The 18466-nt window shown below is 44.2% G+C and overlaps 10 non-coding genes across 10 annotated transcripts; 4 read left to right on the top strand and 6 right to left on the bottom strand.

Moving 5' to 3' along the window:
- Nucleotides 1-1081: 1081 nt before the first annotated feature.
- Nucleotides 1082-1155, bottom strand: trnan-auu (transfer RNA asparagine (anticodon AUU)). The gene has a single exon. It is a non-coding gene; the product is annotated as a tRNA-Asn (tRNA).
- A 1170-nt stretch (nt 1156-2325) lies between these two features.
- Nucleotides 2326-2398, top strand: trnar-ucg (transfer RNA arginine (anticodon UCG)). The gene has a single exon. It is a non-coding gene; the product is annotated as a tRNA-Arg (tRNA).
- A 2948-nt stretch (nt 2399-5346) lies between these two features.
- On the bottom strand, nt 5347-5428 carry trnas-cga (transfer RNA serine (anticodon CGA)). Its single transcript has one exon. It is a non-coding gene; the product is annotated as a tRNA-Ser (tRNA).
- A 3599-nt stretch (nt 5429-9027) lies between these two features.
- Nucleotides 9028-9101, top strand: trnat-agu (transfer RNA threonine (anticodon AGU)). The gene has a single exon. It is a non-coding gene; the product is annotated as a tRNA-Thr (tRNA).
- Nucleotides 9102-13880: 4779 nt separating this feature from the next.
- Nucleotides 13881-13953, bottom strand: trnav-cac (transfer RNA valine (anticodon CAC)). The gene has a single exon. It is a non-coding gene; the product is annotated as a tRNA-Val (tRNA).
- Nucleotides 13954-14395: 442 nt separating this feature from the next.
- trnae-uuc (transfer RNA glutamic acid (anticodon UUC)) lies at nt 14396-14467 on the bottom strand. Its single transcript has one exon. It is a non-coding gene; the product is annotated as a tRNA-Glu (tRNA).
- A 198-nt stretch (nt 14468-14665) lies between these two features.
- Nucleotides 14666-14737, top strand: trnah-gug (transfer RNA histidin (anticodon GUG)). The gene has a single exon. It is a non-coding gene; the product is annotated as a tRNA-His (tRNA).
- A 574-nt stretch (nt 14738-15311) lies between these two features.
- trnav-aac (transfer RNA valine (anticodon AAC)) lies at nt 15312-15384 on the bottom strand. Its single transcript has one exon. It is a non-coding gene; the product is annotated as a tRNA-Val (tRNA).
- A 1176-nt stretch (nt 15385-16560) lies between these two features.
- Nucleotides 16561-16632, top strand: trnad-guc (transfer RNA aspartic acid (anticodon GUC)). The gene has a single exon. It is a non-coding gene; the product is annotated as a tRNA-Asp (tRNA).
- Nucleotides 16633-16903: 271 nt separating this feature from the next.
- On the bottom strand, nt 16904-16976 carry trnav-cac (transfer RNA valine (anticodon CAC)). The gene has a single exon. It is a non-coding gene; the product is annotated as a tRNA-Val (tRNA).
- Between the last annotated feature and the right edge of the window lie 1490 nt (nt 16977-18466).

The raw sequence follows: 18466 nt of genomic DNA, 5'->3' as shown, positions 1-18466 counted from the left end.
TTCGTTTGTTCTTTTTGTTTTGCTCTGCTTTGCTTTGTTCCGTGGTCAAGAGGCGTAAGGTAAGTTGTAATCCAGGGAGTACACTGGTGGCAAACAGTCCAAGGTGAGAGGTGAGGTCCAAAGTCGAAAAGGCAGAAGGGGAGTCCAATATCCAGAATAAAAGAAGTAATGGAAAAAACGCCAGGTAGAGCTCTCAAGGAGTAGACTCAATACCAGCGGGAAGCAGGTAAAGATGGTAAAAATAGCACTGCGTACCGCACGGTGGAGTGTGTGCAGGTGGGTTAACTCGTGCGGCGGCGTTTGTTAATAATCACCCGCTGCTGGTGCTGATTAGATTGCTTAAGAGTTGGTCTTAACTGCCTGGCGGTCATGACAAGCTCCTCTTTAAGCTGTGGTTTAGTTTTGCATTCATGTGTTTCTAGAGCAGTTATTTATGGGGGTGGGTGGGTCTTTCACAGAGGCTCAGGACAAATCCCCTGCATGAAAGTCTACTGTGTGCGTTCAAACAGTCACAGGTCAAGAGCCAGGCAGGAGGACAATGGACAGAAGAAGCAACAAACTAAAAATAAAAGAACGAATATGAAAAAGCCACCATCTTTTTCTTTTTGACATTTTCCGACTTTCATGCAAGCCAGGACAAAGTTGCTCGTAGCTACTTGTGGATTCAAATACTCTATCGAGTGCTTTGATGAGTTTTTGCAATTTGATTGTCGTCCTGTCAGCCTGTTTCTGTTTTTTTTTTTCAATCTAGGGATGGAAAGTATGAGGGAAATGATGGAGCAATCAATAACCGCTCCGGAAAAATGGCAGAAAGAAATGGTCCGTCACTAAGGACATTTGTGAAGCAGAGGAGTGACATCACCACAAAGGCGACACATTCTGCTGATGGTTTTGGTGAATAATGATTGAGGCGCGTTAAGAGAAAGGTAGCTGTGTCAGCATGCGTAGGCTGCAAAGGATCAAGCAAAGGTTTGCTCCATGCTGAAAAGAGAAGAAAAGAAGCACAACGTTTCGACTGTGGAGCCTTCTGCGCCATTTTCTTTAGCGGTGATGATGTTTACATTGGAAAAACTGAGACATGCGTCCCTGGGTGGGCTTGAACCACCAACCTTCCGGTTAATAGCCGAATGCGCTAACCGATTGCACCACAGAGACTGACGGCCGCTTGAGCTCCCTACATTTGCAGGTTTATGGTCAAAGAAAACAATCACTTGCACTTCTTGCAGCCGGCAATCTTTTTCCACTGACAACCAAGAAATGGATTTCATCTTTCACAAGCTGTATGGATTTCTTCAAAAACAAGTTATTCCAGAAAGGAAATGAATTCTTGCATTAAACTGAACCAAGCTGTACATGTTTGTCTGAAATGAGACATTCGGCACAACAAGACACGGAGAGAGGCACCGCTGGTATTCAGACCCAGGATCGCCTGCTTACTAGGCAGGCACTTTAAGCCACTAGGGAACAGCGCCAGCAGAGCACCGCCCTTTTACAGACACTTGGACACATCTGTGTTCGGTGTGCACTTAACCTGCTCTCTGAGCCCGTTGCCTCCGTCCCATTTAATAGCAGAACTGACGCCAAGAGAAATGATGAGAAATGGCATTTATCGGGCACTTTTCATGTCCAAGGAGCTCAATGCCCTTGACACCTCCCATTCTTTGGCGACACCATTTTTTCTTTTAATTTCTATACTTATTGATAGAATAAAAACGATATGTCATGTACTGTAAGGGAAATGTCTCTTTTCATGGGGAAAGCTAGCACCAGCAAATGTTGTGTTTAGAAGAAGTGATTTAACATGACACGTGACCTAATTTACCGGAGCAAAAGCTCACCCAGCAAGCCCTGCTTTACTTCTACAGGAGAGAAGTACTGTAGAGTCTGCAAGATGTTCAGCTGGGTAGCTACGTCAGCATGCCTCGGCTGCAAAGGAACAAGTAATAGGTTTATTGCATGCTGAAAAGAGAAGAACGGAAACACAGTGTTTCGGCTGTGAGGTCTTCTCACACCTGAAGAAGCCTCACACCTGTAAAAGGCTCCATGGTTTTCTTTCTTCTCTTTTCAACATGGAATACACCTATTGTCTGCAAGATGTGACAATTTCATGGTGTTTTGGAAGAAAACCTTTTTTCTTTGAATTCAAAATCAATCGGAATTTCAGCACGACACATCAACACTTTTTCTTTTTTAAGGAGATGATATTTTAAACCTGATAAAAATAGTAGGAAACACAAGTTTCTTGCTGTGAAAATTTAGATGGGGAAGTGTACTACTAGTAGCAGTGTAGAGCTCTCTGTGGTGGAGTGCAAGCACATGTTCTATGGGCCAGTGGCGTAATGGATAATGCATCTGACTTCGGATCAGAAGATTGTAGGTTCGAATCCTGCTTGGCTCGTGTGGCTTTTAAACCTCTCAGGTTCCTCGGTAACAGGTTGCTGTCATGTATATGAACTATAGAAAAGCATTTGCCACAACCCGTAAATTAGCACGCAAGTGCGGGCTAGTTAACACAGAACTGTATGGAGATCATCTCCAGCTCCGAGCTCAATTGCAATGAAAAAACATGCAGAACAGAACTGGAGAGCAGCTGAATTTGTGCTCGGTAGGGTGGGGAGGACTCAGCATTGCTATTGTTCTAATTGGCATAAACTGCAGGGAATCTGAATCAGAACATGTCAGTTAGTTCGATCATTGCGTCAATATGTAGGCCACGTTAATATAGAATTATTAGTTTGTCTGTCTCGTCTTTGTATATAGCTGAATGTCCCTGACAATTTCATGTTAGTTTTTAAGAACGACATTGGTGCTAATATATACATATATAGCATATAAGGAACACGTAAAAGTTTAGTCCATGCTGAAAAGATAAGAAAACCGCCACAACGTTTCATCTTGGAATAAATCTTTACTTGTTGTTTTGCAGCCTACCCATTCTGACCTAACTCCTCCCTTGAAATTCCCTAACAGATAAGGGTACGTAACGGCTCATGCGATGCTCAGTTGCAATTTGTCCCAAAACAAACAAGAACAGCAGCTGAGGGTTTGAGTTTGAACATGCACTGTATTAAAGCAGCTTTTATTTCCATTGATAAATGCTAGATATTCCTACAGAGATTCTCCAGGTGTGTAAGCGATTCCTGTTTCTGTTTCTATTTCTGTTTCATATATATAAACAGTATATATATATGTTACATGTGTCTCTGCAATAGTATAAATGTGTTATACACTATCAGGGGCTGCTTTTTTGTGCACCTCATCTACAACAAGGGATTTTTTTTCATTTATGTTTGTGGACCTTCACCATTTGAGGAAGTGAGTTAGATAAGAAAGTTACAGGTATGGTGAGCAATGACTGACAAAGGCACGTACTGCGTATTCCTTACAGAAGTGTAAGCAATTTGTTCTAAAAAACACCGGCTAAAGTCCAACATCGTTAGCAATCTTATTACTTAAACAGAATTAACATCAATAAACTGTAAGGTGCTGGTACATGCGAGTAGATTTGATCTTCTATAAACAAAAATGCAATTACAGCTCTAAAAGGTCAACCTAGACTTCTGTAACAGATCAGTTCAGATCATCGCTGTTCCTCTGACCTTGTGAGTCTTTGGAATTTTAAAATTGTATTTTGCTTGCCTTTCATGTGGTCTGTGTACAAGTCACTGTGGCGTATGCGGTCCTACACAGCCTTGCTATAGACGTGACGAGCCTCCGCTATGTTGCAATGGAGAACAGGTTCAGTATGGAGCTGCCGAGAAAATTCAGCTGGAAAGCTCGTTGCAGAAAAGCATCGTTATCTGCGTCCAGCTGCAAAGCGTCACTCGTGGGTGCTGAAGAATCGATTTCCAAGGCAGTGGGTCTAGGCGATTTAGAGTGTTAAAGGTCCCAGCGAAAACAAAACAGCGCTGGTCCTTTTTCATGCACGCACGAGAGCAAATGCAAAGGACACCGTAGTCGGCAGGATTTGAACCTGCGCAGAGAGACCCAAACAGATTTCAAGTTTGTTGCCTTAACCTCTCGGCCACGATTACAGTAAATACGCCAGCTGTTGGCTTCTTGCTACAATCGAACAGGGAGTGCGAGGCGGCGGCGGCGGCGGCAACTTTTTTCAAGTTCGCTCTCCGTTTAAGAAACCTTTTACGCCATACGTGTAAGCAGACACACACCTCAGAGTACTTAAGGGTGGCTTCAAGTTGGAATGATAAAGTTTCCCCGTTCGGACATGAAAATAGAACTTTCTTAGACAGAAAGAAATCAACAACGGAGACATGTGGACGACGATTTCAGTCACTGCACTTTGAATAGCATTTTTACTCGAGTTACAGGAGATGCACGAATGGCCCTTGACCTACGCTCTTACGAATGCCTTGGAACATTCAAAGAGAACAGCCCTCAAGTCCTGCGGTTTATTATAATGCTGTTGCGTGTCGAGGCAGTATTTGACTCCGTCCTACCGTTGAGACACGGGGCGTACTGTAAATGAACTGCACCTGACAGCTTTAGAAAAACACCTGGGCTCAGTACGGTGCTGAGAGCTCAGCGTTGCTGTTGTTCTAATTAGCACGCACTGCATCGGCTATGACCCGAACTTTTCAATTATTCCGATCAGTAAGTCAACACGTAGTCCACATGAAAGGTAGAAATATTCTCTTGTCTGTCTCTTGTTTTTATAGAACTGAATGTCCCTGACAATGTACTGTTAGTTTTAATTGAAGAACGGCATCTGTGTTCAAATATACCAGACAAGTTTACGTAACTGCTCATGCAACACTCAGTTGTAATTAGTCAAGAAATAAAGTCGAACAACAGCTGCGAGTTTGATTCTGAACGTATGAGATTGCAGCGCCTTTTACTTCCATTGACAAATGATAGATATTCGAAGAGAGATCCTTCAGACCAGCAAGCAAACCCACGGCTATTTCGGTTTTCTATCTAGGCAACGTTGGTGTCTGCGATAGCATACATGAAAGCGTGATGCAATTTCTGTGGCTACACTTGTTGCACGTCATGCACAGTAAGAGTGTTTCTAACACCAAATACAAAGTCAACAATTAGCGATCACGCCTTCTCCTCAGTTAACCCACTGAAACCCTTGCTGTTAACAGTTCTTTACTGCGTGCTTTACGAGCACCTGCATATTGTGTCGGTTCTTTCAGCTTTATTCATTAGGTTTTCAAAGGCATAAGTAGAGCACCAGAGGTGCGAACACAAAGTGTGTGGTTACCTGAAGAATTGATTTCCATGGCAGGGGGGACAAGCGATTTAGCGTTTTTATAGCACGAGGAAAGGAGAAGCGGCACTACGCCTTTTCAGCGCAGGCACAAAGCGACGTGCGGCAGACGCCGTAGTCGGCAGGATTCGAACCTGCGCGGGGAGTCCCCAATGGATTTCGAGTCCATCGCCTTAACCACTCGGCCACGACTACAGCGAGCTCGCCGCTGCCGCATTCCTCCTATAATCTAACACGGAGTGCGAGGTGGCTGCGGAAACGTTTTCAAAGTCGCTCTCCGTTAAAAAAAAAACCTTTCAGAAAATACGTGCCGGCAGACAGACACGCCTCAGAGGGTTTAAGGCTGGCTTCACGTTCAAATGATAAAGTCTCCCCGTCCAGAAGTCAAAATGCAACTTTGGCAGACAGAACAAACATCAACAAACCACAAATGTGGACAAGGATTTTACAAGCTGCACCACATTGCACTTTCAAAAGCATTCGTGTTAGACGCAGGAATTGCCTTTGATTTGCGCGCTTACGAACGCCACGGAAAACGAAACAAAACTAAAGCCCTCAGCTCTTGCACTTGATTATAATGCCGTTAGGTGTCGAAGCAGTAATTTACGTCATCCCACCACTGCAACACGGGGAATAGAGGGAAATGAGCACAAGGTGAGATATTTTTAATCTGTAAGGCTTCTGTAGTTTCTTTTTGAAATCATTGTTACAACATATTATGTAAAAGCATGTTGAAAAGAATCTACCTGCATTCCAGCGGCCCTGAGCAAGAGGCCGCTGTCCAGGAGGAAGAGATGCCAGAGGCTGCTCTAGAAACTGAAACAGAAGCGGATAAGGAAGGGGAAGATGTGAGCTCTGAAGAACTCTATCAGCAGTAAGACTTTTTATTTTTCAGATGTATCTATTTTTTACTAAAATTCTATTTGTCTTATAGGTATAAAATGTTTAAACCGGTGTTTTATATCCTTACAGGCCCTGAATAGTTAAAAAGTATCAGCAGGCCGGAAGAGAGTGGCCCAAGCTGGACTCTATAGAAAGCACTCCCTGGATGCTCCTCTCCTGATTGGATTCAAACAGTACCTTACCAAGGATCTGGGAGTGGCAAATTATTCTCAGGAGGTATTTATTTTTTAAAGGCATTAAAAATTAAGCAATGGTATCTTCATTGTAAATGTTTTTGTTTCTTAGCTTAAAATTCACCCAAAATGATGTCAGCCATAAACATCATGACTCTATATTTCCTACCTGAATCTATTCTACTTAAATTATTACATTATACACAATTTGAGTTAATTTTAAAAAGTAAAAGGTAATGAAAGGAATGCATTTTCATAAGAAAGATAATACCGATATGCATGTGATAATCTTCCTTATATCATGTAGTGCGTCATTTGGACACTTTGTGGGCTTGAAATACAAAGAAAATCATGTTCTATGGTACAAGATAAATACAAAACTTAAGCTTTTATTTTAATTAGATTTGTTTATAAAGCATAAGCAATCATTTATTACATCGCTTCTTGAATTAAATCTTTTGACAAGAGGTAAGACTTCTATTTTACATTTAAACCCATGTTTAGCTGTGTTTTTTAGATTTAACTGAACCAATTTCTGTGTGTGATAATGTCCTTGAATTCTGACAACATCACACTAAATTACATGATATAAAACAGCTAATGTTTCTAGAGATAAAGTTTCTGGGATGCTTCTAATTACTTTTTATTACCAGGGACAGTTTAATTCACCTTGTACAGTACTGAAAGACCAAGATGCTTTTTTTAAAAGTTATTTGACATTTTATAGAACTTTGTCTACTATGGCAACATGATGAGCTTGGTGAAACTTGGAAAAATACTGCTTGGCCACTTATCTTAATATAAAGATAGGATAAAGGTTTATCTTTTGCACCTACCTGACCCCCAGGGAAGGCCAATGCTTTCTAAGTTGATGGTTCCCTACAGTAGACTGTACCTTATCTTCAAAGGTAATGTATATTGACCCAAATCAGTTTTGGAATCCAATCTACTGACAAGATGGAGCACATCCTTTTTTCAGGATTTTAGCATCATACGTTTGGTATATTTAGTCCCTAATGCTGAAAGAAATGATCATAGAACATTTGGACACTTTGTGGGCTTGAAATACAAAGAAAATCATGTTCTATGGTACAAGATAAATACAAAACTTAAGCTTTTATTTTAATTAGATTTGTTTATAAAGCATAAGCAATCATTTATTACATTAATATATGTGAAAATAACATTTTAGCATCATACGTTTAGTATATTTAGTCCCTAATGCTGAAAGAAATGATCATAGAACATGACATCTAACCTTACCTGTGGCGTCTTTTATCCCTATTGCTCAATGCACGGTGAAAGCATTGCATACATGTGTCTGACAATGAGGAATGGGCCCCTGAGACAGTCATTTGCATGTTTCACAAACGATCGTATATTACTAGAGATTCTGTTTGGGATTCAGATGTGAATTCGGACAGCAATCCCTTTCAAGAAATGATATGTTCTGGATGAGGTCAAAGGTGATGGAACACTGTATTTAGGATGTGTTTGCAGTGATTGTGTGTCTCCTGCTTCAACGCAGTGATATATAGATGTGCTCCTGTAATTTATTGGTACATGCCCAGGGCAGTAAGCAGTCTGAGGATTTATTTCCAGACGGCATAGAGCAGTGAAGCAGTGAAGTAGTGCAACACACTGGATCATTATATTATTAGAATCTATTCTACTTAAATTATTACATTATACACAATTTGAGTTCATTTTAAAAAGTAAAAGGTAATGAAAGGAATGCATTTTCATAAGAAAGATAATAAGTATATGCATGTGATAATCTTCCTTATATCATGTAGTGCGTCATTTGGACACTTTGTGGGCTTGAAATACAAAGAAAATCATGTTCTATGGTACAAGATAAATACAAAACTTAAGCTTTTATTTTAATTAGGTTTGTTTATAAAGCATAAGCAATCATTTATTACATTAATATATGTGAAAATAACATTTTAGCATCATATTATTACATACAGGTCTCTAGCTTCAACACAGTGAGATATATATATGCTCAGTGATTTATTGGTACATGCCCAGGGCAATAATCAGAATGAGGATTTATTTTCAGACGGGCTATAGGTAGTGTTGTGAAATACTTCAACACACTGGATCGCAGATTTAGACCCCCTGCACTCTTACTCCTTAAAAACCAAAGAAATGAAGATATGTAGCAATCACATTGTAACAGGGGTGACAGTGATTTAATGCTTATACTAGTGGACTTCTGGTACCTTTAGGGTACGGTGTTCCCTGAAGGGATCTCAAACCCTGCATTTCAGATGCCTAGCTGTATCGCTGATGTGTTGCACCTCAGAATCACTTTTAAACCTTACCTCTGGTATCTTTAATCCCTATTGCTCAACGCATGGTGAAAGTATTGCATAAATGTGTCTGAAAATGAGCAATGGGCACCTGAGAGTCATTTTCCTGTTCCACATGCAATTTCAACATTTTCCTTGGGAGACATCAAGCCAGCAAGCCACTGCTGTGGTTCAGTGGCCAGTGTGGAGTTCAGTGGCCCTGTTGTACACAGAAAGCACATTGAGTTCCTTGGACATGAAAAGTTCCAGATAAAAGCCATTTCTCATCCTTTCTCTTGGTGTCGATGTTGCTATTGTATGTAAAGGTGGCAACTTGCTCAGCGAGCAGGCGGAGCACACACCGAATGCAGATGTGTCTGAGTGGTGTGTCCAAGTGGCTGCAAAAGGACAGCGCTCCCGGGGCGCCGTGGCTTAGTTGGTTAAAGCGCCTGTCTAGTAAACAGGAGATCCTGGGTCCGAATACCAGCGGTGCCTTTTTTTGTTCTGTCTTCTTATTATTCCGATCAGTAAGTCAACACGTAGTCCACATGAAAGGTAGAAATATTCTCTTGTCTGTCTCTTGTTTGTATAGAACTGAATGTCCCTGACAATGTACTGTTAGTTTTAATTGAAGAACGGCATTTGTGTTCAAATATACCAGACAAGTTTATGTAACTGCTCATGCGACACTCAGTTGTAATTAGTCAAGAAATAAAGTCGAACAACAGCTGTGGGTTTGATTCTGAACGTATGAGATTGCAGCGCCTTTTACTTCCATTGACAAATGATAGAGATTCGAAGAGAGATCCTTCAGACCAGCAAGCAAACCCACGGCTATTTCGGTTTTCTATCTAGGCAACGTTGGTGTCTGCAATAGCATACATGAAAGCGTGATGCAATTTCTGTGGCTACATTTGTTGCACGTCATGCACAGTAAGAGTGTTTCTAACACCAAATAAAAAGTCAACAATTAGCGATCACGCCTTCTCCTCAGTTAACCCACTGAAACCCTTGCTGTTAACAATTCTTTACTGCGTGCTTTACCAGCACCTACATATCGTGTCGGTTCTTTCAGCTTTATTCATTAGGTTTTCAAAGGCATAAGCAGAGCACCAGAGGTGCGAAGGCAAAGTGTGTGGTTATCTGAAGAATTGATGTCCATGGCAGCGGGGCCAAGTGATTTCGCGTTGTTATAGTACCAGGAAAGGAGAAGCGGCACTTCGCCTCTGCCGCGCAGGCACAAGGCGACAGGCGACATGCGGCAGACGCCAGAGTCGGCAGGTTTCGAACCTGCGTGGGGAGTCCCCAACGCATTTCGAGCCCATCGCCTTAACCACTCGACCACGACAAAAGCGAGCCTGCCGCCGCCGCATTCCTCCTATAATCAAACACGGACTGCGAGGTGGCTGCGGATACCTTTTTAAAGTTGCTCTCCGTTAAAAAAAAAATACCTTTCACAAGATACGTGCCGGCAGACAGACACACCTCAGAGGGTTTAAGGCTGGCTTCACGTTCAAATGATAAAGTCCCCCCGTCCGGATGTCAAAATGCAACTTTGGCAGACAGAACAAACATCAACAAACCACAAATGTGGACAAGGATTTTACAAGCTGCACCACACTGCACTTTCAAAAGCATTTACGTTCGTGTTAGACGCAGGACTTGCCTTTGATTTGCGCGCTTACGAACGCCATGGAAAACGAAACAAAACTAAAGCCCTCAGCTCCTGCACGTGATTATAATGCCGTTACGTGTCAAAGCAGTTATTTACGTCATCCTACCACTGCAACACGGGGAATAGAGAGAAATGAGCACACACTACGAATCGTCTCAATCACTCCCTAGAGTCGTAAGGCGCATTGAAGGGTGCACCCCCATCATTAATCGTTGCGCCTCTGTGAAAGGAAAGCTCTTGGGCAGTCTTTGAAACAGCTCGGATGAAACACTTGATTGCTTCCATGTGCATCTGGAGCCCACCCAGTGGGCAAAAGACGTATAATATACGTCTATTAAACGCTTACCTTATACGTCTAAATGTGGTCTACAATTCGTCTAGAATGAAATTCTAATATACGTCTAAAGTTATACGTCAATTATACGTCTATGTTTAGACGTTCATTATACATAAATGGTTGGAGTTCTATTATACGGATAAATTTAGAGGACTATTATACATATATGGTTGGAGTTCCAGATAACTTTAGAGGTCTATTATACGGATAACTTTAGAGGACTATTATACATATATGGTTAGAGGTCTGTTATACGTATAACTTTAGAGGTCTATTATACGTATATGGTTAGAGGTCTGTTATACGTATATGGTTAGAGGTCTATTATACGGATAACTTTAGAGGTCTATTATACGTATATGGTTAGAGGTCTATTATACGCATAACTTTAGAGGTCTATTATACGTATATGGGTAGAGGTCTATTATACATCAAAGATAGATTTTATAGGTGTAGAAACAAGTAAACCAAGCCAATGATTAGATTTAGAAATGTATTCTGAAAATACACATTCACACCTGAAACATATGTATTTCAAATTATACATTGTATACAATCAATCAACAATCAACATATGGGCAATAATCATAAAAAACACATCTAGTCTTAAACTTTAGCTACAAATTCTGGTAATATGGCAATATACAGTATAGTAATGACAAACACAAAACTAATTACATTAACACACTAACTCAAAACCACATTTTGATTCAAATATACATTTTAAAATGTACAACTTCTATATTTCCAAGAAAAAAAAATATTACAATGGAAGTTAAGATGATTTTTTCCCACTATTTGCAAACCCTGTCTAATTGTCCTAACAGTTAGAACCAAAAACCTATTATTTTCAGTGTCCAGATCTCCTGGCCCCCTGCCTTTCATATGCATTCTTCAAGTAACACATTGCATGCTCCTTTATTTCTTTTTCTGTTGATGTAGGGTGGGACTTCAGCACCGCAGCTAGGAGAAAATTATATAATATTACTTCCCAAATAAATGATGATTAATATCTTCTTTAGTATAATCTAAAAAGTGAACCGTTTACTAAGCTCAAAACTGACATAAATGTATAAAATTTGGCTTGCATCATAGCAGTTGAGCAATTAAGTCTGTCCTAATTAAAGAGTACCCAAAGTTTGAAAGTACAACATAGAATAAGAATAGAGAAACGGCAAAACGATTTTGTGTCATCTTCCCCATTCACACTATTTTATGTGCCATTTTTTGCTTATTCAAGTACTATTTTAATCAAAATAATATTAAGAAAGATCTGTATGTATTCAGATAGTATTATTATTGTTCATACTTACTCGTCAAAAGAGGATTGCTGAGATATTTGCGGATATACTTCTACGTTTGAAAAACGTGTCCAAAATTGTGACCAACGAATACTAGCAATGCATTGTGGTATATAACCGGAAAATATGCTGGGTTCGATATTTTCTCAACGTATGCGTTTATTAATGTTGTCGATATTATGGTTGAAATATAACATTGATAATACATCGCGGCTATGTGCCCCCTGCTATGAGCTGATGTGCAATTTTAACGCATGTAGTTAGTAAGGATCGGTCACTGTTGTATGGTATTATATATAATGACATTATGGAATAGGATGGGGACAGGCTTGGCATCACGGGGGGAGGGGGGAATGTTGCCCCTTCAGTTTTGGGCAAAAAGATTTACCTAACTTAATTTGCGCCCTAAAAAAATAGTTGTACTTTGTCAATGGTCAGACAACACTAAATGACAGGAACAGTCACTCAGTCTGTTTGATGGGCAGGAGGGCTATCCATCCAGGAACTGCACATATCAGTGTCGTTATTGAGTGTCAACATTACGATCCTGTTTGCTCAGGTGGACCGATTCCTTGCAGTAGTTTATCATTATACTTAAAATCGTTATATAACTAGGACTAGTTATAGCAGTCTGTGCTTTCTGTTGGTTTTACAACATTTTTTCTTAACGATTCAGAACGTCCATGTAGCTGCAAAAATGAACGCTTATGGTACTTTTCGCTCCAGGCAATACTCTCCAGTGAGAGTGACGAAAAATGTGAAACTGAACTTCATCGCAAATACCAGATTGTTAGTCGATATCTTCTATCATGAAGCACTAATCAATGGCATAGCTGCGAGATTTCATTTGGGTAGCTGCACCGTACAGCTCCGTTTCAACCGAAATATCACCCCGCTCAGAATTTCAGACGCCCCCCTACAGATTTTTCCCCGGGCACCGCGCACTGATGGGGGACGGGGTTTCCAGGAAATGGTATCAACTTTTCTCAAGAAAATAAAAATAGAAACTCTATAGGCACTCAAACATTTTACTGTTTTTTTTCAGGCAGGTGGCAAGACCCCTCCGCAAAACCCTTGTATGCCAAGCTGTGGGCATTGATTCGTCGAATACAGTATATTCACGGCGAAAATACGGCTATACGTATATATACGTCGCCTCGACGTATAATCAACGTCGAATTGCAACCGTAAAATCGACGACATTAATAAATGCATATATAACGTCGAAAACACATCTAACACTAGGAGTATACGGCACTCTGCACAGTGTACGAAGTAAATTATTTTCGCAGTAATTAATTTACACGTGTATAATAAATATAATTAATTACTGCGAAAATAATTTACTTCGTACACTGTGCAGAGTGCCGTATACTCCTAGTGTTAGATGTGTTTTCGACGTTATATATGTGTTTATTAATGTTTATTTCACAGCGTCATGCACCTTTTCATTGCTCTCGCTTTCAGAGCCTCCGCACGGCACACGACTCAACATCATGAAGCACATTGAAGTGAAAGCAGGGAGCGCTGCGACATGCACTGTGCAGATCCCGCCACACTAAGAGGTATATAAGCGTCAAAGGCAAGTCATTCCGAGTTGGTCGTTTGTGTTTTCCGTTCAGACGCGAAATGCTGAAATGATCTCTCGGCTCCTCGGTTGTCATTTCTGCTCCGTAAAGGAATCACAGCACGAGTCGGCTTCCAGCACGGTGGGTCGGGACACGATGCCGGGGGTCGGAGAGAGCGATGTCTTCCTCGTTAGTATAGGACCTGTCACCTGTCCCCACCTGTCACGCGGGAGACCGGGGTACATCAGGACGCGCATTGAAGTGAAAGCAGGATGCGCTGCGACATGCACTGTGCAGATCCCGCCACACTAAGAGGTGAGTGGGTCTGTTCGATCACAGCGCTAGCCGAATCCCCAATCCCCTTTTGTGCGTGGCGACAGAAGAAGTCTGGTCTGTTTCCGCCCGGTTTCGATCCGGGGACCTTTCGCGTGTGAGGCGAACGTGATAACCACTACACTACGGAAACTGTGGTCAGATGTGCCCAGCGGCCCAGCGCTGAGCTTCGCCAATGCGATTCAGCTGCTTCCAGTGCCTTTATTGGGGTGCGCTGATGGACCGTGCTCTCTCTCCAGAGACCAGCACGCCTGTCATGGACGGAGCAGGAAAGACGGCGCCACATTCTACAGCCCTCTCCACGCAATCGACGAAATCGGGCTACTGAAGTGGAGAAAATCGCCTCTCCAGAAAGTGCAAATATAATCTTGGAGAGTATAAATCCTATTGCCGAAGGTCAGCCCTGTCTACCAGAGTGACCCTCCCACCTCCTGCAGCGATGGTCAGCTCGTCTCACACGCGAGAAGTTTTGGCTGGAAATAAGCGCCCCCTCTTCTCGCACGTTGAGTAGTTTTAATGCGGCTCCTTCGTACACAGTGCTGATGTTTTGGAAAGCAGGAGGCAAAATTGACACGTTCCCATACCAGGAGTCGAACCCGGGCCGCCTGGGTGAAAACCAGGAATCCTAACCGCTAGACCATATGGGAGTGCACAACCCTGCTGTTCCGGGCATCATGCAAGCTAACTACATAAATATGAGAAAACACGCAAGAGAGTTGTCACTCAGAGTGTCGAAGGGTCGATGTATACTGGGGCTCAGTTGAAATGCGTCAGGACTTTCCCGAATTATGTCACACGAAGAGAGCACAGCCTTTTCCGCCCTGCCACGTGTGTGTCGGTAACTCGCCGTGATCGTATAGTGGTCAGTACTTTGCGTTGTGGCTGCAACAACCCCGGTTCGAATCCGGGTCACGGCAGAATAGGGGCGTCTGCTTTTACTACTTGCACGAATGAAGGCAAAAAAAAGCCAATTGATGTGAACGAACGGCGCTTTACAGAGGAGTACTGCCTGACTGGATCGTTGATGAACGACAGAGACCACTCCGACCTCTTCTCGGGTTTCTTCAATGACTTACTAAGGATCTTCTTCACATTCGCCCATGCAGGGGAAGCCAGTTACACCAAAGCAAACGCAGGAAAGTGCAATTCAAGCAGAGACCAGGAGGGACTTGTTTACACCGAGAGTGGTCGGAGAATGGAACAATGCGCCCAGCCCTGTTGCTGGAGCCGATTCTTGATGAGATCTTGGGCTCACTAAGAAGCCCCCGCTGGATGCTAATCTTTCTGTTGTTCTTGCAGGTCCTGCGCTGCTTTTGAGCCGACAGAGCTCGTCCTGATCTGTCGGCACAGCCCAATTGCAAATGATCGGCTCCGCATACAGAAGGAACGTGCGTTTGGTACAAGAGTGCATGAAGGCACCGGAAATACATTGGGAACAAATGACCGGTCGCTCAATACCTCTGTGAAGTACAGGAGCGTGCGAAATGAGGCTGTTTCCGCCCGGTCTCGAACCGGGGACCTTTCGCGTGTTAGGCGAACGTGATAGCCGCTACACCACGGAAACCTGCAGGGACTGCTGCTGGTGTCTCGCTTGCGTTTCGGGCTGAGAAAGGGACGCGTCACTTTAGGCAGGGGGCGCTGGAGAGAGGAACAAAGGGCGCGATGAAACAAAACACCGAAACCCGGGATCTTTAGATCTTCAGTCTAACGCTCTCCCAGCTGAGCTATTTCGGCCGTGCACAGAGCCCACAGCCACCTGCTCCAGCCTTCCTGTGTTGCGGCATGAGCGCACCAAGAGTAGCGGGAGAGTGTTGCAGGAACGTCACTCAGAAGGAAAGCCACCCAGGTGCGCCCTCTGAGCTCTGTCCAGCGCATCTTCCTCGCATGGACTCCTGCCTGCGACGGGCAGGAAACAATTAGCAAGAACAGAACAACACCCCATGGGTGTCTCATGACCACACCTTAGGTTGTGACACGTGCAGGTGTGAGGGGTTGCTGGGCTACTTTGGAGCAGAGCTTGGGCGGAGGGAGGGCGGGAAAGCAGACAAAGAGGTGACACCTCAAGGTCTGCACGATCACAGCTCTCCGCCGCCCCAGGCTTCCGCTCGATAAGCTGCTGGACACACCCGCCCCTCCTCACACAGACCGTGGAAAAGCCCTCGAGTGGGAGGGCTCTCTCTTCCTCCCAGGAGCTCTTGGACACGATGCACAGACAGGGTGCGGGGAGCCGCCGCCTGCAAACACGGCTCCAGGCAGGACTCCACTCCGTAGGAGCCGCAGAGCAGAGGAGATGGGGGCAGCTTAGCTCCTGTGCAGAGACCTGAGCTGCTGTTGCTGCAGACGCTGTCTTTTCTGCACTCGGGGTAGGAGTGAATGTTGAGTTGCCCTTAGAAATGAAGCAGAGTACTTCAACGGCACGGGTGTGTGTGTGTGCGTGCGCCCTGGTGATTCTGGGAGACAGATCGAACCTGGGCTAAAAGAGAGGAGGCTTAGCCCTCTTCCATTTGCTACTTCAAAGTTGTACAACCCATTTGTATCTGCTAGGCGGCGCAGTCGTCGTGCACAAAGAACGCTTTGAAAAGCGTCCAAAGCAAGTCATTCCGAGTTGGTCGTTTGTGTTTTCCGTTCAGACGCGAAATGCTGAAATGATCTTTCGGCTCCTCGGTTGTCATTTCTGCACCGTAAAGGAATCACAGCACGCGTCGCCTTCCAGCACGCTGGGTCGGAGCGTGCGATGTCTTCCTCGTTAGTATAGTGGCAAGTATCCCCGCCTGTCACGCGGGAGACCGGGGTTCGATTCCCCGACGGGGAGTAGCTTTTCTTTTACCTCCTTAGAGAAAGGACTGCCTTTCACTTCTCTGTTTTCTAACACAGCGTCGTGCACCTTTTCATTGCTCTCGCTTTCAGAGCCTCCGCACGGCACACGGCTCGACATCAGGAAGCACATTGAAGTGAAAGCAGGGAGCGCTGCGACATGCACTGTGCAGATCACGCCACACTAAGAGGTGAGTGGGTTTGTTCGATCACAGCGCTAGGCGAATCCCCAATCCCCTTTTGTGCGTGGCGACAGAAGAAGTCTGGTCTGTTTCCGCCCGGTTTCGATCCGGGGACCTTTCGCGTGTGAGGCGAACGTGATAACCACTACACTACGGAAACTGTGGTCAGATGTGCCCAGCGGCCCAGCGCTGAGCTTCGCCAATGCGATTCAGCTGCTTCCAGTGCCTTTATTGGGGTGCGCTGATGGACCGTGCTCTCTCTCCAGAGACCAGCACGCCTGTCATGGACGGAGCAGGAAAGACGGCGCCACATTCTACAGCCCTCTCCACGCAATCGACGAAATCGGGCTACTGAAGTGGAGAAAATCGCCTCTCCAGAAAGTGCAAATATCATCTTGGAGAGTATAAATCCTATTGCCGAAGGTCAGCCCTGTCTACCAGAGTGACCCTCCCACCTCCTGCAGCGATGGTCAGCTCGTCTCACACGCGAGAAGTTTCGGCTGGAAACAAGCGCCCCCTCTTCTCGCACGTTTTGCACGTTGAGTAGTTTTAATGCGGCTTCTTCGTACACAGTGCTGATCTTTTGGAAAGCAGGAGACAAAATTGACACGTTCCCATACCGGGAGTCGAAACCGGGCCGCCTGGGTTAAAACCAGGAATCCTAATCGCTAGACCATATGGGAATGCACAACTCTGCTGTTCCGGGCATCATGCAAGCAAACGACATGAATATGAGAAAACACGCAAGAGAGTTGTCACTCAGAGTGTCGAAGGGTCGATGTATACTGGGGCTCAGTTGAAATGCAACGTCAGGACTTTTCCGAATTATGTCACACGAAGAGAGCACAGCCTTTTCTGCCCTGCCACGTGTGTATCGGTAACTCGCCGTGATCGTATAGTGGTCAGTACTTTGCATTGTGGCCGCAACAACCCTGGTTCAAATCCGGGTCACGGCAGAATAGGGGCGTCTGCTTTTACTACTTGCATGAATGAAGGCAAAAAAAAGCCAATCGATGTGAACGAACGGCGCTTTACAGAGGAGTACTGCCTGACTGGATCGTTGATGAACGACAGAGGCCACTCCGACCTCTTCTCGGGTTTCTTCAATGACTTACTAAGGATCTTCTTCACATTCGCCCATGCAGGGGAAGCCAGTTACACCAAAGCAAACGCAGGAAAGTGCATTTCATGCAGAGACCAGGGGGGACCTGTTTACACCAAGAGTGGTCGGAGTATGGAACAATGCGCCAAGCCCTGTTTCTGGAGTCGATTCTTGATTAGATCTTGGGCTCACTAAGAGGCCCCCGCTGGGTACTAATCTTTCTGTTGTTCTCGCAGGTGTTGCGCTGCTTTTGAGCCGACAGAGCTCGTCTTGGTCTGTCGGGACAGCCCAATTGCAAATGATCGGCTCCAGGTACAGAAAAAACATGCGTTTGGTACAAGAGTGCATGAAGGCACCCGAAATACATTGGGAACAAATGACTGGTGGTTCAAAACCTCTGTGAAGTGCAGGAGTGTACAAGAAGAGGCTGTTTGCACCCAGTCTCGAACCGGGGACCTTTCGCGTGTTAGGCGAACGTGATAGCCGCTACACTACGGAAACCTGTAGGGAGTGTTGCTGGTGTCTCGCTTGCGTTTCGGGCTGAGAAA

The sequence above is a fragment of the Lepisosteus oculatus genome, unplaced genomic scaffold, assembly GCF_040954835.1.
Source record: "Lepisosteus oculatus isolate fLepOcu1 unplaced genomic scaffold, fLepOcu1.hap2 HAP2_SCAFFOLD_60, whole genome shotgun sequence".
Classification (NCBI taxonomy): Eukaryota; Metazoa; Chordata; class Actinopteri; order Semionotiformes; family Lepisosteidae; genus Lepisosteus; species Lepisosteus oculatus.
The sequence above is the reverse complement of the archived record's forward strand: the minus strand, read 5'-3'. Positions and strand labels throughout refer to the sequence as shown.